Below are 22,200 nucleotides of genomic sequence, written 5' to 3' on the forward strand. Positions count from 1 at the left end.
AGCACATTGTTTAGCTGTCATGCAGATGAACATATGCCTCCCATATATCCCATTACAGTAACATTAAAATGGTGGTGGTCTCTATATTGTAGCTCTTTAGGTGTTATAAGACTACAATTATAAGCATGGCAAAATTAGTAATTCATTGTATTCACAACTAAATATACATAATAAAAGAAGTTGGAACAGATTTATCAGTTCTGTCTAAGATAAGATAAAATTAGAGGAGGCAGGCAAAAGATGCACCAAATATATAACAGTGGTGGACATTGTGAATAATAGATTTTCTGCACACTTATTCTTCTTCATGGCACCTATTTATTGGTTTACGTTAGACCAAATATGCCAGATTTTTAACACAACTTATGCCAGAATTCTGGAGAATTTTTCTCACAAACAGCTCTACTTAAAGGGGAACTCCAGTACATAGGATAGGGGATAAGTGTCTGGGAACCCTCGCGGTCTTCTCCCTGGTGCCCCAGTGTTCTGAATCTTTGTTTTCAGAACACTGACTTTTCTCCCACTCGGAGCAGCTGTAGTCAACACTCCCCCTTCATGTATTTATGTAGGCGAGCCAGAGATACAGCGCTCATGCATCGGCTAGCCCATGGAGATACATGGAGGGGCTTGTTGGCCACCGCTTCATGCAGTGGTTGACAGTAATCCAGAGGACACTCCATGCCAGGCAGGAGATCACGGGGGGCCCAGCAGTCAGATCCCCCACGATCAGACAATTATCCCTTATCCTGTGGGTAGGGGATAAGATGTCATGTACTGGAGTTTCACTTTAAATGTCTGGAGCTAAGCTGCAATAGTAGACATAAAAACCTATCACATAACCACTGAGACAAAAATATTTGCAAAAATAGTGTACAATCTTTATTAGAGTGCATACATGCATAAAATCACAATTAAAATGGAACAGAGACAGACAGAAGATACAGGCGTCTCATACGGTATGTACGGTGAGTATTCTAGTGCAGAGACTATCAAGAGACAAATAGTAGACATAAGTCAAGGACAGGAATGAAGTTGCTTCTGTGAAAAAAGAAAAACAATGTTTTCTTCTAATACTAAACAACCCTTTTAGATTATTTTGAAATACTGTCTCTGAGGTTAATAAAACAGGCTGGGTGGAAATCTATGAACATTGGTGTCTCATATGGCAATCGGAATAATAAGGGCTGTGGACACCTTCATAAAACAAATTTAGGTGAAGTCTGCTACCTCTTTTGATGAAATGAAACTGCTGTATTGCTAAATAAAGGATGTTATTGTGTAATGAGTGCTATCTTTAGTATCTTGATGTGCTGTGTCATTGTCTGGGTAAAAAGCTTTAATTCAAAATGCAAATGAGCTCTTTTGTGCGCTGGTAAGTGTGACTGTATCTTTAGGAGCACCACTATGCCCACCTAGACTCTCCTTCTCATTCTTCTAGGCCAAGGATGGCTATAGGAGGAGGGAGGAGCTGGGTGGGGTCCAGATGGGCATTTCAGTGATCCTAAAGATACAGTCATTCCTGTTAGTGCATCCAAGAGTTAATTTGCATATTAAATAAAAGGATATCCTCCTAGAAAACAAAGCAGCACATCAGGATACTAAATGTAGTATTTTTTTTACGTAGTAACAGCCTTTATTCAAAAATACCAGTGGTTTAATATTACTAAAACCGGTGGTAGACTCCCTTTAATAAAATGTGGGACCAATGGAGACCATGTGTATTACCTTACATTTATCAGTGTTGAACCTCATCTGCCACTTCCTTTTAATTCTGCCCACTTTTCTTACCACTTTTCAAAACTACCAGCTGTAAGAAAAGTCACTGATAATTGCACAAATATGGCACATGCCAGTTTGATGTCATGATGATGTCAGTAGTGACATGGCAATTGACTATAGGCTTTCCCTTCTGGAGGGGGGGATTGTTTCTATCCGGGATTTGATTAGTCCTGTTTAAACCCACCACCAGATGAGGATATAATTTTTAAAAGACCAAAACATTCAGTGCCATTCAGCCATTAGCCCTGGAATTCTGAGGAAGCGCTACAGAGTAAAACATGGGGCAATGTGTGTTAGTTATCAGTGTGTTAGCCAATTGACACTCACGCAGTTTTTGCAATAAAGATAGTGCAATCTACATGATGATAAGGTATAAATAGATATCCCCGCTATTGCAACTCCTGATATAGCCAATACTGCAATGAGATTACATATTTTTTTTCTTATAACTTTTTAATATATCTGTGTTACTGTCTAATAAAAGTTATGTTTTAAGATGGGGGATGGGGGGGGGATTAAAGATAAGGGTATACACCAAAGAATTCCAGTCCTCTAGGATATCACTAGTTCATAAAATAAACCAGCGCATAATTTCCATTATGTAGTTACGCATGTTCACACTAGGGTAAAAGGAAAATTCAAAAATAGAATGAATTACTAGGGTTAAAAGGGATATCTTTTAATTCTATTACACCATAGTGTAAATGTGTTTATCAAGTTAACCTTGGTTATTTAGCTGTGAGCTGCACACACATTCATTCTACAGGGTGGGCCATTTATATGGATACAGCTTAATAAAATGGGAATGGTTGGTGATATTAACTTCCTGTTTGTGGCACATTAGTATATGTGAGGGGGGAAACTTTTCAAGATGGGTTGTGACCATGGCGGCCATTTTGAAGTCGGACATTTTGAATCCAACTTTTGTTTTTTCAATGGGAAGAGCGTCATATGACACATCACACTTATTGGAAATTTCACAAGAAAAACAATGTGCTTGGTTTTAATGTAACTTTATTCCTTCATTAGTTATTTACAAGTTTCTGACCACTTATAAAATGTGTTAAATGTGCTGCCCATTGTGTTGGATTGTCAAAGCAACCCTCTTCTCCCACTCGTCACACACTGATAGCAACACAGCAGGAGAAATGCTAGCACAGGCTTCCAGTCTCTGTAGTTTCAGGTGCTGCACATCTGGTATCTTCACAGCATAGACAATTACCTTCAGATGCTCCCAAACATAAAAGTCTAAGGGGGTCAGATCGGGAGATCTTGGGGGCCATTCAACTGCGAAATCACTACATGATGATGTGTTTCCCTCTTTATGCACTGAAGCTGGCACGTTCCCTGAGTTTTTCCAGCACGATGGTGCACCACCACATTATGGGTGTCAGGTCCGAGCATTCCTAGATGAACAGTTTCCTGGAAAGTGGATTGGTCGTCGTGGGCCAGTAGAATGGCCCCAAGGTCTCCCGATCTGACCCCCTTAGACTTTTATCTTTGGGGTCATCTGAAGGCAATTGTCTATGCTGTGAAGATACAAGATGTGCAGCACCTGAAACTTCGGATACTGGAAGCCTGTGCTAGCATTTCTCCTGCCGTGTTGCTATCAGTGTGTGAAGAGTGGGAGAAGATAGTTGCATTGACAATCCAACACAATGGGCAGCACATTGAACACATTTTATAAGTGGTCAGAAACTTGTAAATAACTCATGAAAGAATAAAGTTACGTTAAAACCAAGCACCAACATTGTTTTTCTTGTGAAATTCACAATAAGTTTGATGTGTCACATGACCCTCTTCCTATTGAAAAAACAAAAGTTGGATTCAAAATGGCCGACTTCAAAATGGCCGCCATGGTGTCCAACCATCTTGAAAAGTTTCCCCCTCACATATACTAATGTGCCACAAACAGGAAGTTAATTTCACCAACCATTCCCATTTTATTAAGGTGTATCCATATAAATGGCCCACCCTGTATTAAAGATAAGGGTGTTGGTAGTATTGGGCTTTGTGGTAGTATTTGCAAAAGACAAAACCTATCTTTTTTTATGTCAATAAATTCAATGATTGAATTCACATTTATTCCATAAAGTCCTCATCTATTTTGTTGTGAGCTTTAAAAGTAGGTTACATTTATTTTTGCCACACAACAAGGATATTTTTCATGCCTGTTTGAAAGTCTCTTCATACAACATTTTACATAATATAAGTGTCTGTGATAAGGACTGTCAGAAACTTAAGGCGACAGCAACATCATTTAAGTGACATTGCATAAATGTAGAGTACAACAAGAATCTTGCCACAGGCACCAAAAAAAAATTACAGCAGAATAGATGGGAATTTTACTTTTCAGCAAATAATGATTTAGTCTTGTGACTTTAGAATGTCTATATGGTTAGTAGACATGACATTGCAGCTAGATCATCTGTGTTATTAGCAAAAAAGTGCATACAGACATAATCTGAACAAAATCTGCAATTTGTTGTTAGGGTTTATTCATTTTATTTTTACTGTATGTTGTATATCCTGTACATATTCATAGAGATCAAAAGAGGCCTGTTTGAGGATGTCCAGGGGTATCAGGGTGCAAGAGAGACACCTTGCCACTTTTTTGGCTGTTGTGTCATGGCTAGGCACTTTAAAAAAAAGCCCCTCTCAACCTGTGGCCCTTCTCTGCAGCTAATGCTGACAACTCTATAGTCAACAGTAACTCTTACCTGGGGCCACAAGTGAAACGGCAGTAGTAAGGGGATCCGCTGTACCTGTGTGGATGTGGGCTTGGGTTGTAGTAGGGAGCGGAGTCTAAGGTGCCGCTGGTTGTCACCAGAGCCCGCAGCAAAGCGGGATGGACTTCCTGCAGCAGACGGCACCCAGGTCTCTACCCCTGATACGACTCGTCCACACAGGCTGCCGAGATATAACGAGGTACAGTAAAGATGAGATGTAAGTGAAGTTGGGACTTGCAGGAGGTCAGGACAGGTGGCACAGAATCAAGGTCAGGGAACGAAACTGGCGGGACTGTTACATGGTAGAGCAAGATACAATATAGACAACGCTTTCTCAGAGGCACTAAGGCACAAAGATCCGGGAAGGACAGGAAGGAATTGTGGGGATTGGAAGAAGCAAGCACCAATCAGTGGTGCGCTGGCCCTTTAAATTTGAGGAAGCCAGCGCGTGTCCACCCAAGGAGGAGGGGGCGCAGGTGCCGGCAGCCTGCATTAGTAGAGGGGACAGAGGTCTGAAGGGGAGCGTGAAAGGCCGGCGCTTGGCTGGGTTTGGGACCAGTTGTTACACCGAGCGCTCCGGGTCCCCGCTCCTCCCCGGAGCGCTCACAGCGTTCTCCTATTCGCAGCGCCCCGGTCAGACCTGCCGACCGGGTGCGCTGCGATAATGTTCCCAGCCGGGATGCGATTCGCGATGCGGGATGCACCCGCTCGCGATGCGCATCCCGACTCGCTTACCAGACTCGTTCCCCATCTGTGCTGTCCCGGCGTGCGCGGCCCGGCTCCCTAGGGCGCGCGCGCGCCTAGTCTTTGCAACTCTTTGATCGCCTACGAGGCGCCCACATCTTTACCAAGCTGGACTTAAGAGGTGCATATAATCTCATCCGCATCAGGGAGGGGGATGAGTGGAAGACCGCGTTTAACACCAGAGATGGTCACTTTGAATATCTGGTTATGCCCTTTGGGCTTTGCAACGCCCCTGCCGTCTTCCAAGACTTTGTAAATTAAATTTTTCGTGATCTTCTATATACCTGTGTTGTGGTCTACCTAGACGATATTTTGATTTTTTCTGCTAACCTAGAAGAACACCGCCAGCATGTCCGCATGGTTCTTCAGAGACTTCGGGACAATCAATTATATGCCAAAATGGAAAAATGTCTCTTTGAATGTCAATCTCTTCCCTTCCTAGGATACTTAGTCTCTGGCCAGGGACTCCAAATGGACCCAGATAAACTATCAGCCGTATTGGATTGGCCACGCCCCTCCGGACTCCGTGCTATCCAACGTTTTTTGGGGTTTGCCAATTATTACAGACAATTTATTCCGCACTTTTCTACTATTGTGGCCCCTATCGTGGCCCTAACCAAGAAAAACGCCAACCCTAAGTCCTGGCCTCCTCAAGCTGAAGATGCATTCAATCATCTCAAAACTGCCTTTTCTTCTGCTCCCGTACTCTCCAGACCTGATCCATCTAAGCCCTTCTCGCTGGAGGTAGACGCCTCCTCGGTGGGAGCTGGAGCAGTACTCCTACAAAAAAATTCTTCCGGACATGCTGTTACTTGTGGTTTCTTTTCTAGGACCTTCTCTCCAGCGGAGAAAAACTACTCCATTGGTGATCGAGAACTACTGGCCATAAAATTGGCGCTTGAGGAATGGAGGCACCTGCTGGAGGGATCCAAATATCCAGTTATTATATACACTGATCACAAGAATCTCTCTTATCTTCAGTCTGCCCAACGGCTGAACCCTCGCCAGGCTAGGTGGTCGTTGTTCTTTGCCCGTTTTAACTTTGAAATTCATTTTTGCCCTGCTGACAAGAACATTAGGGCTGACGCCCTCTCTCGTTCATCGGATGCCTCTGAAGTGGAAGCTTCCCTGCAACACATTATTCCTCCGGACTGTCTGATCTCCACTTCTCCAGCCTCCATCAGACAAACTCCTCCAGGGAAGACCTTCGTCTCTCCACGCCAGCGCCTCAGGATTCTCAAGTGGGGACACTCCTCACACCTCGCAGGCCATGCTGGCATCAAAAAATCCATCCAGCTCATCTCTCTATTTTATTGGTGGCCTACCCTGGAAGCTGATGTTGTTGATTTCGTGCGGGCTTGTACAGTCTGTGCCCGGGACAAGACCCCTCACCAGAAGCCTGCTGGTCTCCTCCATCCTCTGCCTGTTCCTGAACGACCATGGTCTCAGATTGGTATGGACTTTATTACTGACTTACCTTTATCCCATGGCAACACAGTTATTTGGGTGGTCGTTGATCGATTCTCCAAGATGGCACATTTTATCCCTCTTCCAGGTCTTCCTTCTGCGCCTCAGTTGGCGAAACAAATTTTTATACACATTTTTCGCCTTAACGGGCTTCCTACGCATATCGTCTCGGATAGAGGCGTTCAATTTGTGTCAAAATTCTGGAGGGCCCTCTGTAATCAACTCAAAATCAAATTAAACTTCTTGTCTTCTTATCATCCCCAATCCAATGGGCAAGTGGAAAGAATTAATCAGGTCCTGGGTGACTATTTGCGACATTTTGTTTCCTCCCGCCAGGATGACTGGGCAGATCTTCTACCATGGGCCGAATTCTCGTACAATTTCAGAGTCTCTGAGTCTTCCGCTAAATCCCCATTTTTTGTGGTGTACGGCCGTCACCCTCTTCCCCCCCCTTCCCACTCCCATGCCTTCTGGTTTGTCCGCTGTTGATGCTCAAATTCTCAGGTTCCAAAAAGAGGGGGAGACCCAAGGGGGGGGGGTACTGTTACGCCGAGCGCTCCGGGTCCCCGCTCCTCCCCGGAGCGCTCACAGCGTTCTCCTATTCGCAGCGCCCCGGTCAGACCTGCCGACCAGGTGCGCTGCGATAATGTTCCCAGCCGGGATGCGATTCGCGATGCGGGACGCGCCCGCTCGCGATGCGCATCCCGACTCGCTTACCAGACTCGTTCCCCGTCTGTGCTTTCCCGGCATGCGCGGCCCCGCTCCCTAGGGCGCGCGCGCGCCGGGTCTTTGCGATTTAAAGGGCCGGTGCGCCACTGATTGGCGCATGAGTTTTTAATCAGTACCGTCACCTGTGCACTTCCCTACTTATACCTCACTTCCCCTGCACTCCCTTGCCGGATCTTGTTGCCATTGTGCCAGTGAAAGCGTTTCCTTGTGTGTTCCTAGCCTGTGTTCCAGACCTCCTGCCGTTGCCCCTGACTACGATCCTTGCTGCCTGCCCTGACCTTCTGCTACGTCCGACCTTGCTCTTGTCTACTCCCTTGTACCGCGCTTATCTCAGCAGTCAGAGAGGTTGAGCCGTTGCCGGTGGATACGACCTGGTTGCTACCGCCGCTGCAAGACCATCCCGCTTTGCGGCCGGCTCTGGTGAATACCAGTAGCAACTTAGAACCGGTCCACCGACACGGTCCACGCCAATCCCTCTCTGGCACAGAGGATCCACCTCCAGCCTGCCGAATCGTGACACCAGTGATGCGGACGGCAATAGGGGAAGAAGAAAAGGACAGAGCAGGAGCAGCAAGACAGGGAAGGTGAGAGCCCGGTTTTTGCCTGCGGGTGCGTCCCGTGATGCGAACACCGGGTGAAACAGCAGTGGTTGTTACAGTCTCCCCCTCTTTTTAGACAGCAGGAAACTAAGCAGCTAGCCTCGATCTAAAATGTTTTCTTTTGGTTCCCAAGACCTTTCCTCAGGACCGAACCCCTTCCAGTCCACCAGGAAGAATCGTTTCCCTTAGTGGTCAAAATCACCTTCACCTCAAAAATGTCAGATGTACCGGATACGGGAGAAGGAGGAAGGTCTTTTTGAGAAAAACAATTGAGGATGAAAGGTTTAAGGAGGGGAACATGGAAGGAGTTCGGGACACGAAGAGAAGAAGGCAAATGGAGTTTGTAGGACGTTGATGAGATGCATAACCTTAAAAAGACACACGAACCGGGGACCAAATTTATATCTGGGAACCTTAAAACGAATATATTTGGCCAATAACCAGACTTTGTGGTCGGATTCTTATATGTACCGTAAGTAGGGTACCACTTGCATGAATAATTAGGCCTGGGGTGTGTCTGGGTGGCCGTGAAGGGTATCCTAGAGAAGGGGGATACCCTGAGAGTGACTGTAGAAAAAAAGGGGAAGGGAGGGTGGGGACATCTTGCATGCTGGCGACAGCACCTGTGTGGATCAGGTGGGTATATAAAGACCAGACTCCTCCCACAAATTAGGTTAACTGTTTCAGCTAACCTCCACTTGTGGTCGGATTCTTATATGTACCGTAAGTAGGGTACCACTTGCATGAATAATAAGGCCTGGGGTGTGCCTGGGTGGCCGTGAAGGGTATCCTAGAGAAGGGGGCAAAAATACCTCAGTTAGGTAATACATTGTTACGCCTAGCGCTCCGGGTCCCCGCTCCTCCCCGGAGCGCTCACGGCGTCTCTCTCCCTGCAGCGCCCCGGACAGTCCCGCTGACCGGGAGCGCTGCACTGTCATGGCCGTCGGGGATGCGATTCGCACAGCGGGACGCGCCCGCTCGCGAATCGCATCCCAGGTCACTTACCCGTCCCGGTCCCCTGCTGTCATGTGCTGGCGCGCGCGGCTCCGCTCTCTAGGACGCGCGCGCGCCAGCTCTCTGAGACTTAAAGGGCCAGTGCACCAATGATTGGTGCCTGGCCCAATTAGCTTAATTGGCTTCCACCTGCTCCCAGACTATATCTGCTCACTGCCCCTGCACTCCCTTGCCGGATCTTGTTGCCTTGTGCCAGTGAAAGCGTTTAGTGTGTCCAAAGCCTGTGTTACCTGAACTTCTGCTATCCATCTTGACTACGAACCTTGCCGCCTGCCCCGACCTTCTGCTACGTCTGACCTTGCCTCTGCCTAGTCCTTCTGTCCCACGCCTTCTCAGCAGTCAGCGAGGTTGAGCCGTTGCTAGTGGATACGACCTGGTTGCTACTGCCGCAGCAAGACCATCCCGCTTTGCGGCGGGCTCTGGTGAACACCAGTAGCCTCTTAGAACCGGTCCACTAGCACGGTCCACGCCAATCCCTCGCTGACAGAGGATCCACTACCTGAAGCCGAATCGTGACAGTAGATCCGGCCATGGATCCCGCTGAGGTGCCGCTGCCAAGTCTCGCTGATTGCCCAACAAGGACAGCAGCTGTCGCAGTTGACCGCCATATTACAGCAACTTCTGCCTCTGCTACAGCAGCAACCATCTCCTCCGCCAGCTCCTGCACCTCCTCCGCAGCGAGTGGCCGCTCCTAGCCTCCGCTTGTCCCTGCCGGACAAATTTGATGGGGACTCTAGACTCTGCCGTGGATTTCTGTCTCAGTGTTCCCTGCATATGGAGATGTTGTCGGACTTGTTTCCTACAGAACGGTCTAAGGTGGCGTTCGTAGTGAGCCTTCTTTCAGGAAAGGCCTTGTCTTGGGCCACACCGCTCTGGGACCGCAATGATCCTGCCACAGCCACAGTCCAGTCCTTCTTCGCTGAAATCCGGAGTGTCTTCGAGGAACCAGCCCGAGCTTCTTCTGCCGAGACTGCCCTGCTGAACCTGGTCCAGGGTAATTCTTCTGTGGGCGAGTACGCCATCCAATTTCGTACTCTTGCTTCTGAATTCTCATGGAATAATGAGGCTCTCTGCGCGACCTTTAAAAAAGGCCTATCCAGTCGCATCAAGGATGTGCTGGCCGCACGAGAGATTCCTACCAACCTGCAAGAACTTATCCATTTGGCCACCCGCATTGACATGCGCTTTTCTGAGAGACATCAAGAGCTCCGCCAGGAAAAAGACTTAGATCTCTGGGCACCTCTCCCACAGTCTCCGTTGCAACCTACGCCTGGGCCTCCCGCCGAGGAGGCCATGCAAGTGGATCGATCTCGCCTGACCCAGGAAGAGAGGAATCGACGTAGGGAAGAAAATCTTTGTCTGTACTGTGCCAGTACCGAGCATTTCCTGGTGGATTGCCCTATTCGTCCTCCACGTCTGGGAAACGCACGCACGCACCCAGCTCACGTGGGTGTGGCGTCTCTTGGTTCTAAGTCTGCTTCTCCACGTCTCACGGTGCCCGTGCGGATTTCTCCTTCAGCCAACTCCTCCCTCTCAGCCGTGGCCTGCTTGGACTCTGGTGCCTCTGGGAATTTTATTCTGGATTCTCTGGTGAATAAATTCCGCATCCCGGTGACCCGTCTCGTCAAGCCGCTCTACATTTCCGCGGTCAACGGAGTCAGACTGGATTGCACCGTGCGTTACCGCACAGAACCCCTCCTGATGTGTATTGGACCCCATCGCGAAGTGATTGAGCTCTTCGTCCTCCCCAACTGTACCTCTGAGGTCCTCCTCGGTCTGCCATGGCTCCGGCTTCATTCTCCCACCCTTGATTGGACCACCGGGGAGATCAAGAACTGGGACTCTGCCTGCCATAGGAAGTGCCTCTCCCCCCTCCCAGTCCCGTCAGGCAAGCCTCAGTGCCTCCTCATGGCCCCCGTCCTGGTGACACACTGCCCCATGCCAGGCTTCGCCCTCTGCCCTCCCTCCCCATTCCCACTCCTGCTGTACTGCCTGCCGTTGAGGAAACCCTCCATTCTTTCCCGGTGTCCTCATCCCAGGGGAGGCAGTTACCGGACAAAGAAAAGGGGAGACCTAAGGGGGGGGGTACTGTTACGCCTAGCGCTCCGGGTCCCCGCTCCTCCCCGGAGCGCTCACGGCGTCTCTCTCCCTGCAGCGCCCCGGTCAGTCCCGCTGACCGGGAGCGCTGCACTGTCATGGCCGTCGGGGATGCGATTCGCACAGCGGGACGCGCCCGCTCGCGAATCGCATCCCAGGTCACTTACCCGTCCCGGTCCCCTGCTGTCATGTGCTGGCGCGCGCGGCTCCGCTCTCTAGGACGCGCGCGCGCCAGCTCTCTGAGACTTAAAGGGCCAGTGCACCAATGATTGGTGCCTGGCCCAATTAGCTTAATTGGCTTCCACCTGCTCCCAGACTATATCTGCTCACTGCCCCTGCACTCCCTTGCCGGATCTTGTTGCCTTGTGCCAGTGAAAGCGTTTAGTGTGTCCAAAGCCTGTGTTACCTGAACTTCTGCTATCCATCTTGACTACGAACCTTGCCGCCTGCCCCGACCTTCTGCTACGTCTGACCTTGCCTCTGCCTAGTCCTTCTGTCCCACGCCTTCTCAGCAGTCAGCGAGGTTGAGCCGTTGCTAGTGGATACGACCTGGTTGCTACTGCCGCAGCAAGACCATCCCGCTTTGCGGCGGGCTCTGGTGAACACCAGTAGCCTCTTAGAACCGGTCCACTAGCACGGTCCACGCCAATCCCTCGCTGACACAGAGGATCCACTACCTGAAGCCGAATCGTGACATACATGAATTAATGATTAAGCATAACCTACGTCATATGAACCCAAGATAACAGACAAAATACTCCAGTTAACAGCCGGAGGTTGGAACGTATCAATGGAACAGAGCGATAACAGTGTCCTTAACTTACTTAACATCTAAGTGATAACTGACAAAGATGCCCCTACCCAGAAGCTGGCGCAGCTGTTATGAAGCCGAAGCCAAGATAGATTTCTAGATATGCCACTTGGCACTACTAGACCCATAGCACCTACCAGGATCGTACTACCAGGGTGCCCATGGATAGAGGTAACCCAAGTGTCAAATATAGAAAATGTCGAAGTGCTAGATAGACAGAAGGTACAATGAGTCGGTTAGAAAAGTGGCCAAAACACAAACGTCAGTAGGTATTTAGATTGGTAGTGCCAGAAGAGGAAGATTTCAAAAGTGTCCCGAGCTACACATATAAGTAATCCTATTGAACCATGCCATACATAAAGTGACAACAACAGACCCACATAGAAAAAACATAAAAGTATATAACATACTTAACCTGAGGTTTCGTGTACCAGTAAGGTAGTCTCCACATACTTGCAGGTGTAAAGAAGATTATTACTGCTACGCCCTGAGGCTTATTGCAAAAGAAAATATACATGACCAGCAGGTTACAAAGACCGATAAGGGCAAATTTCCCAACAGGTACACAAGACATGAACAAGCTGAACCCACATCAAAGAACTTAACACTAAGACGTGTACAACTAAGACCACAATCAGACACATAGTAACAAACATAAGAGCAAGACAGAGATGGCAACAACATGAGGCTCATGGACTGAAACTGCCTCAGACAGAATCGTATGAAACGCAGATACGGAAACAACATGAGGCTCGTGGACTGACAGTGCAATCTGCCTCGGACAGAATCGTATGAAATGCAGAAATGGAAAACAACATTAGGTTCGTTGATTGTCAAGCAATCTGCCTCTAACAGGGGCGTAAGTAACGTACAAAAACAAATGACAAGAGGCTCGTGGATTGATGATACAATCTGCCCCAAACAAGAACGTTTGTAATGTACAAAGGAATGACAACAATACGAAGACTTGAGGATTGTCGGGCAGTCTCTCTCTCCCAGGGACATGTGACGTACGAAAGGCATGCAAAGAGACAGCTTAACACTTACCTGGAATGGCAAGGTTGAACTGACTGTAACAAGGCGTATGTAATGACCAAAAAGGAAACTATAAAGATTAAGCTTTACGGATTGACGACAGCAATCAGCCTCCAACCACACCAAATGCATAGCGCTAAGCGGTAAAACAACCTAGAGTACATAACGTAAGTTGAAACAAAAGAGCTGAAACAGAAGGGGACAACAAACTATGAAGCTTACACTGTAAGGAACTGTATGCCTATTAATTACCCTGTAGGGAACCATATGTATATGACACTGTAGGGAACCGTTAATGTTGAAACATGGTATATCACTTGAAGTAACATAAGCACCGTATAGCATAAGCTATCTGCCTCTAACAGGGCATATGTAACATACAAAACAAAAGACAACAAGAGGCTCGTGGATTGATGATACAATCTGCCCCAATGAGAACATTTCTAATATACAAAGGAATGACAACGATATGAGGCTCGAGGATTGTCGGGCAGCCTCTCTCTCACGGGAGCGTGTGACGTATGAAAGGCATGTAAAGTGACGACTTAAAGCTTACCTGGAATGGCGAGGTCAAACTAGCTGTAACAAGGTGTATATAATGACCAAAAAGGAAACTATAAAGATGAAGCTTTACAGATTCACAACAGCATTTAGCCTCCAACCACATCGAACACATAGCGCTAAGACTTAAAGCAACCTAGCGTACATAAAGTAAAGTAAGATGAAACAAAAGAGCTGAAACAACAGAAGGGGACAATAAACTAGGAGTCGTACACTGTAAGGAACTGTATGTATGTATGTATTACCCTGTAGGGAACCATATATATGTACCACTATAGGGAACCGTTAATGTTAACGCATGGTATATCCCTTGAAGTAACGTAAGCACCGTATAACATGAGCTATCTGCCTCTAACAGGGGCGTGTGTAACGTACGGACAAAAGACAACAAGAGGCTCGTGGATTGACGATACAATCTGCCCCAAATGAGAACATTTATAATATACAAAGGAATGACAACGATATGAGGCTTCTCTCTCACGGGAGCGTGTGACGTCCAAAAGGCATGTAAAGTGACGACTTAAAGCTTACCTGGAACGGTGAGGTCAACCTGGCTATAACAAGGCGTGTATAATGACCAGAAACTAAACTATAAAGATGAGGCTTTACGGATTGACGATAGCAATCAGCCTTCAACCACACTGAACGTATGACGCTAAGAGGTATAACAACCAAGCGTACATAACGTGACAGCTGAAACAAAAGAATGGGAGAATAACTATGAAACATATACTGTAAGGAACTGTATGCGTATTACCCTGTAGGGAAATGTATGCATGTCACACTGCAGGTAACCGTATGTATGTGACACGGCAGGTAACCGTATGTATGTGAAACGGCAGGTAACCGTGTGTATGTGACACTGAAGGTAACCGTATGTATGTGACACTGAAGGTAACCATATGTATGTGACTCTGAAGAGAACCGTTAACGTTGAAGCATGGTATATCACTTGGAGTAATGTAAGCACTGTATAACATCTCCGAAAACAACAAAGCCCTGTATATAAGCTCACAGTAGTGTAAACCCTGAACAACATTAATGTTCAGCAGAACAGCTAAATTAACCACTAATACACAGTATATATAAGCCACAGTAAAACGCAATTACCAGCAATAGAACATAGGCCCATATGTCAGCTAAAATAATGTAAAATGCCCAGTATATCTGCTACAGTAACATAAGCCCCAAGTAACATTAATGTACCGTATATAAGTTAATTAACACTAACGCATAGCATATAGACACTTGTTATGTAATGCAAATTATCAGTAATAGTAACATAAGCACCGTATGACCACAATAGGGACATTAATGCACCACATGACAGCTATGGAAACGTAACACAGCATCGGCTATATTAACACAAAGCCCAGTAAATCAACTATACCAAACGAGCACAGTACATACGCTATGGTATCAACGTCTGGTACTGCAAACCAATATAACGTGAAGCATGGTATCAGCTCAGGTAACACATGCCACCGGAAGTATTGTAGCATAAATGTCACAGTCATGTATGTACAATGTGACCGCTCCAGAAAGGTGTACATAATTTTATGCGTAATGTGCCTGCTATAGGAATATTTGCGTAGTGTGAACGTTATGGGGTAGAATGAATCATGTTCAATGAGAAACATAAGAGTAGCATGACAGCGCTGAACATGAAAAACGTAACCACAAGCCATGAAAACAATACTGTAAGAAACATATGCAGGTCACATTGAAGGAAGATGTACATGTTACACCGCTAGGGAAACATAAGCACGTACACCGAGTAGGAACCTGAGTAATACACTGTTGAACGCAGGCGTGGTATACTGTGTGGGATATCAGCAAGGAACACTATGTGGAAGGTAGGCGTGGTATACTGTGTGGGAACGTATGGCAGTACGCGGTTTTGCTTGTTACCTGCTGTTGCAACCGAGTGGAAACGCAATCATGGTGGTGTAGTTGTGTAGAATGTAGCCGTGACACAGGAAGCCAAGTGATGTCAGTACCTGGTTGAAATGAATACGTGTTATATATAAAAGCAATGCCATGATAACAGCCTAACATACTACACCTGAGAACCATGAGAGTCATGCTGTGGCAGCTTGAAAAACCTGACCTGCATACATTAATGAAAGCCTAACGTGACATAACTAAAAACCAAGACAAATGTGACAAAAAAGCTATGAAACATCTGCTGACGTAGCAGGTGGGCGCACAGTATATTCTATGGTGACATAACCCATACATGACTACGTGTGTGTAATTATAAACTATAGAAGTTATAAGAATGGTAACATAAAACAGTATAATAGAGACATATGATGTATCTACGATAAGTGACATAACCACGGTGATATATAACAGTATACTGATGGCAACTTACATGGTATATACTGGGGGGGGATGTATACGTGGTGTACATGTAACTGACAAACACAGTAAATAAATGCACTGGTGATGTATAACAGTACAATGTATAATGACAATTTATACATGGCCTATAATCGATGACATGTCTGAGATAGAGATTGGTCCTGGGCTGCAGCATAAAAGGGCGTACAGATGGGGAGACGCAGCAGGAGAGACTCCAGCGAGGGGAGAGAATGGAGAGCGGTTGTGAGCATGAAACTGGTTTACACCAGGTCACATATGAAGGAAAAATAATCTCGTAAATGTAAGAACAGTCAAAACAACACCAAAATATGGAGGCCCCCCAACACCTGGAGATTCAGCAGCCTGTGCTGCTCTGTAGGCCAAATACATCCTCCTGCTGCAGTCAATTATTTGTATAAGCCACAGCTGTGACCTCCTATGAGTGATCTTTGCAAACTAAGAGACTGAGGCAGGAAAGAGTTAACCTCAAGCTGAAATATGCAAATTACCTCACGGCCAGCAGGCCAGGGATGGAGCCTGCACAGCTACATGTGCTTACTGCATGTTTACTGCATATTGTAGGAGCGAGCTGTAGCTACTTCACAGCCTGCAGCGTGAAAGGTACCTTAACACATTACTGTATTCCTTGCATCATAGTTAGGCTAGCAAACAGTGCCTCTCTGCAACATATGCAATCAAACCTCCCGCCAAAGCCACAGCATCCACATCTTGCATGCTGGCGACAGCACCTGTGTGGATCAGGTGGGTATATAAAGACCAGACTCCTCCCACAAATTAGGTTAACTGTTTCAGCTAACCTCCACTTGTCACCAGGAAAGAAGGTCGGAGGAGGTCTTCTCTTTTTGTCAGCTTGAGACTTCATACGGGAAGAGGCGAGGAGTAGAGAGCGCCAGGTTTCTTCCCAGATAGAAGAAAATTCACATATTTGGTCATCTACAGCTGGTACTTCGGAAGAAATAGGCAAAGGAAGAGGAGGGTGAAGAATTTGATTCACTCTTTCCACTTGACCGTTAGACTGGGGGTGGTAAGCAGAAGAGAAGTCCAGCTATATCTTGAAGCAAGAGCACAGAGCCCGCCAGAACTTGGAGATGAACTGAACCCCTGGGTTTTTTTGGGGGACAGGTCTCGACAATACAGGAGCAGAGGCAAAGTCAGATTTCAGATGAGAAAAGGCTTCTTCGGCCAATAGAGGCCAGGATTTAAGATTTCCAATTTTTTTGATAAGTAAGAGCCACAATAGGAGCCACCAAAGAAGAGAAGTGCAGAATAAACTGAAAATAATAATTGGTGGATCCCAGAAAGCGTTGAATAGCTCGCAGTCCAGTAGGTCGAGGCCAATTTAAAACAGAAGACAATTTGTCAGGGTCCGTCTGTAATCCTTGGTTGGGGACAATATAGCCAAGAAAAGGAAGACTAGATTTCTCAAAGAGATATTTCTCGAGCTTGGCGTACAGACGATTGCTCTGAAGTCGTCGTAGAATCTGGCATACATGAGCACGATGAACGTCCAAATTGGGTGAGAAGATCAGGATGTCGACACAGGAATAAAGGAGCTCCCGAAAGATATAATTAACAAATTCCTGAATGACTCCCGGGGGCGTTGCAGAGCCCAAAAGGCATAACCAAGTACTTGAAATGTCCATCACGGGTATTAAAAGCTGTCTTCCATTTGTCTCCTTCCCGAATTCTGATTAAATTATATGCACCACGCAGATCTAGTTTGGAGAAGACCTTGGCACCTCGTAATCGATAAAAGAGCTCAGAAATCAGTGGTAAAGGATACTTATTCTTGATAGTTATTTTATTAAGCCCCCAATAATCTATACACAGGTGAAGAGAACCATCTTTTTCTAGTGCAATTTCTCCTGAGTATGGAAATACCCCATATGTGGCCCTAAACTGTTTCCTTGAAATACAACAGGGCTCTGAAGTGAGAGAGCGCCATGCGCATTTGAGGACTAAATTAGGGATTGCATAGGGGTGGACATAGGGGTATTCTACGCCAGTGATTTCCAAACAGGGTGCCTCCAGCTGTTGCTAAACTCCGAGCATGCCTGGACAGTCAGTGGCTGTCCGAAAATGCTGGGAGTTGTTGTTTTGCAACAGCTGGAGTCTCCATTTTGGAAACAGGCTCCGTTTTGGAAACACTGCCGTACGATAGGTTTTTCATTTTTATTGGGGGGGGGGGACAGTGTAAGGGGGCTATGTGTAGTGTTTTACCCTTTATTATGTGTTAGTGTTGTGTAGTGTTTTTAGGGTACATTTGCACTGGCAGGGGTTACAGTGAGTTTCCCGCTAGGAGTATGCGCTTCGGCGAAAAATTTGCCGCAGCTCAAACTTGAAGCAGGAAACTCACTGTAAACCCGCTCGTGTGAATGTACCCTGTACATTCACATGGGGGGGGGGACAAACCTCCAGCTGTTTCAAGATTACAACTCCCAGCATATACTGACAGACCGTGCATGCTAGGAGTTGTACTTTTGCAACAGCTGGGGGCACACTGGTTGGAAAACCTTCAGTTTGGTTCATGCCGAAGGGCATGCTGGGAGATGTACAGCAGCACAGATGGGGGTTCTTTACTGTAAGAGCAGTGAGACGTATATTAGATTTTTAGGGACAGAACGTTGATCCAGGGATTTATTCTGACTGCCATATTTGGAGTCGGGAAGGAACTTTTACCTCTAGTATGAGGGTTTTTTGCCTTCCTCTGGATCAACTCAGTAGGGACCCATTAGGGTTATAGGTTGAACTTGATGGACTCTGGTCTTTTTTCAACCTTATGAACTATGTTACTATGTAATTATGCAACAGCTGGAGGTACGCAACTACAAATCCCAGCATGCAGAGACAGCTGTTTGCTGTTTGGGCATGCTGGCATTTAGGGGGGCATTTACTAAGGGGTTTAGTCATTTTTTTCTGACTATTTTTGGCGCAAAATTGTCGCAATTGCGCCTACCCTATAAATTGTGCGACTTTCCCTAGCAAGAGCTAGAAAGTAAAAAAAAAATTCCCGCTTAATTTACGCAAGTTTTCAGTTTTTACTTGCAGTGGTCAGGAATTTATTAACTGAGACAGTCGCAGTTGCGCAATAAACTGTCGCAACGGCCATAAAAATTGACTAAATTTACTCCAGCTCCAACATGGAGCAGGAAAAGCTGCTGCCGCCCGGGCTCCGACATACTTTCTTCCCGCTACCCTCACTGCGCTACCGGGACACTGCAGTGATTTATATCCCCCCCTCTCACCTGCCAGCGCCACACAACTCCCATCTGTCTGCTGTTGCAAGACTACAAGTCCCAGCATGGCCTTACAGTGAGGACACGCTGGGAGTTGTAGTCTTGTAGCAGCGGGAGCTGAGCGGCGCGGGCGGGAGACAAGGGGAGGGGAGGGGGGGGGGGTAGCGGGGAGGCCGTATGAGGAGCCCGGGCGGAAGACAAGGGGGGTAGCGGGGAGACCGTATGAGGAGCCCGGGCGGCTGCACTGTAATGTCAGCCCGGGCTCCTGCCCTGAGAGCCATAGGCTTTGGCTGTCAGGGCATGCTGGGTGTTGTAGTTTTGCAACAGCTGGAGGGCCACAGTTTGCAGACCACTGGTGTGTGGTCTGTAAACTGTAGTCCTCCAGCTGTTGCAAAACTAAACAGCTGAAGGGGACCGGCGAAGAAGTTCACTTACCCTTCCGAGGCTCCAGCGACGATCGCTGACGGAGATCGTCGCGCGGCACTGTCGCGCGGCAGTGTCGCGCGGCAGTGTCGTGCAGCGCTGGATCCTACGGAAGCCGGTAAGTTGCGCAAGCTTCCCAACCAGGGTGCAAGACTACAACTCCCAGCATGCCTGGACACCCTTTGGCTGTCCGGGCATGCTAGGAGTTGTAGTTTTGCAACAGCTGGAGGCACCCTTGTTGGGAAACACTGGCCTAAAACAGTGTTTCCCAACCAGGGTGCCTCCAGATGTTGCAAGACTACAACTCCCAGCATGCCTGGACACCCTTTGGCTGTCCGGGCATGCTGGGAGTTGTAGTTTTGCAACAGCTGGAGGCACCCTTGTTGGGAAACACTGGCCTAAAACAGTGTTTCCCAACCAGGGTGCCTCCAGATGTTGCAAGACTACAACTCCCAGCATGCCTGGACAGCCATTGGCTGTCCAGGCATGCTGGGAGTTTTAGTTTTGCAACAGCTGGAGGGCCACAGTTTGCAGACCACTGGTTTGTGGTCTGTAAACTGTAGTCCTCCAGCTGTTGCAAAACTAAACAGCTGAAGGGGACCGGCGAAGAAGTTCACTTACCCTTCCGAGGCTCCAGCGACGATCGCTGTCGGAGATCGTCGCGCGGCACTGTCGCGCAGCAGTGTCGCGCGGCAGTGTCGTGCAGCGCTGGATCCTACGGAAGCCGGTAAGTTGCGCAGGCTTCCCTACCAGGGTGCCTCCAGTTGTTGCAAGACTACAACTCCCAGCATGCCTGGACAGCCTTTGGCTGTCCAGGCATGCTGGGAGTTGTAGTTTAGCAACAGCTGGAGGCACCCTGGTTGGGAAACACTGGCCTAAAACAGTTGGGAAACACTGGCCTAAAACAGTCACCCTGGTTGGGAAACACTGTTTTAGGCCAGTGTTTCCCAACCAGGGTGCCTCCAGATGTTGCAAAACTACAACTCCCAGCATGCCTGGACAGCCTTTGACTGTCCAGGCATGCTGGGGCTTGTAGTTTTGCAACATCTGGAGGCACCCTGGTTGGGAAACACTGTTTTAGGCCAGTGTTTCCCAGCCAGGTTGCCTCCAGATGTTGCAAAACTACAACTCCCAGCATGCCTGGACAGCCTTTGACTGTCCAGGCATGCTGGGGCTTGTAGTTTTGCAACATCTGGAGGCACCCTGGTTGGGAAACACTGTTTTAGGCCAGTGTTTCCCAGCCAGGTTGCCTCCAGATGTTGCAAAACTACAACTCCCAGCATGCCTAGACAGCCTTTGACTGTCCAGGCATGCTGGGACTTGTAGTTTTGCAACATCTGGAGGCACCCTGGTTGGGAAACACTGTTTTAGGCCAGTGTTTCCCAGCCAGGTTGCCTCCAGATGTTGCAAAACTACAACTCCCAGCATGCCTAGACAGCCTTTGACTGTCCAGGCATGCTGGGACTTGTAGTTTTGCAACATCTGGAGGCACCCTGGTTGGGAAACACTGGTTTAGGCCAGTGTTTCCCAGCCAGGTTGCCTCCAGATGTTGCAAAACTACAACTCCCAGCATGCCTAGACAGCCTTTGACTGTCCAGGCATGCTGGGGCTTGTAGTTTTGCAACATCTGGAGGCACCTTGGTTGGGAAACACTGTTTTAGGCCAGTGTTTCCCAGACAGGTTGCCTCCAGATGTTGCAAAACTACAACTCCCAGCATGCCTAGACAGCCTTTGACTGTCCAGGCATGCTGGGGCTTGTAGTTTTGCAACATCTGGAGGCACCCTGGTTGGGAAACACTGGCCTAAAACAGTGTTTCCCAACCAGGGTGCCTCCAGATGTTGCAAAACTACAAGTCCCAGGTTGGGAAACACTGTGCCCGGCCTCCGCCCCACCTTACTGTAAGGGCATGCTGGGAGTTGTAGTCCTGCAGCTGGGGGCAGGGGACAAGCTTGTCACTTGCCCACACATCTCCTGCACCACACAGCTACAACTCCCAGCATGTCCTTACTGTAAGGGCATGCTGGCAGTTGTAGTCATGCGGGGCGGGAGATGTGTGAGCAGGTGATAATAAATGTACTAACCCATTTTTTTTGTTTTCTTCTCATTTCAGATCCGTTTATCCTGTGGACTCCTTCGGATTCGGTGGACTACTTCGATGACCAGCGTTTTTCTTTGTTTGATTTTAATAAAATGGTTAACGAGGGCTTGTGGGGGAGTGTTTTTTGTAATAAAAAATTTTTAAAACCTGTTGTGTTTTTTTCTTACTTTACTAGACAGGCTTAGTAGTGGAAGCTGTCTTATAGACAGAGTCCATTACTAACCTGGGCTTAGCGCTAGCCACAAAAACAGCTAGCGCTAACCCCCTATTATTACCCCGGTACCCAACGCCACAGGGGTGCCGGGAAGAGCCGGTACCAACAGGCCTGGAGCGTCAAAAATGGCGCTCCTGGGCCTAGGCGGTAACAGGCTGGCGTTATTTAGGCTGGGGAGGGCCAGTAACAATGGTCCTCGCCCACCCTGGGAACGTCAGGCTGTTACTGTTTGGTTGGTATTTGGCTGAGAATGAAAATAGGGGGGACCCTATGCG

At 47.7% G+C, this 22,200-nt stretch overlaps 1 protein-coding gene across 3 annotated transcripts in view; it reads left to right on the forward strand.

Annotated features, from left to right (window-relative positions):
• CAMK1D (calcium/calmodulin dependent protein kinase ID) overlaps window positions 1-22,200 on the forward strand; it is a 437,751-nt gene that overhangs the window by 331,602 nt on the left and 83,949 nt on the right. The window lies entirely within an intron of this gene.

This window comes from Hyla sarda, chromosome 4, assembly GCF_029499605.1.
Source record: "Hyla sarda isolate aHylSar1 chromosome 4, aHylSar1.hap1, whole genome shotgun sequence".
In the NCBI taxonomy this organism is placed as follows: domain Eukaryota; kingdom Metazoa; phylum Chordata; class Amphibia; order Anura; family Hylidae; genus Hyla; species Hyla sarda.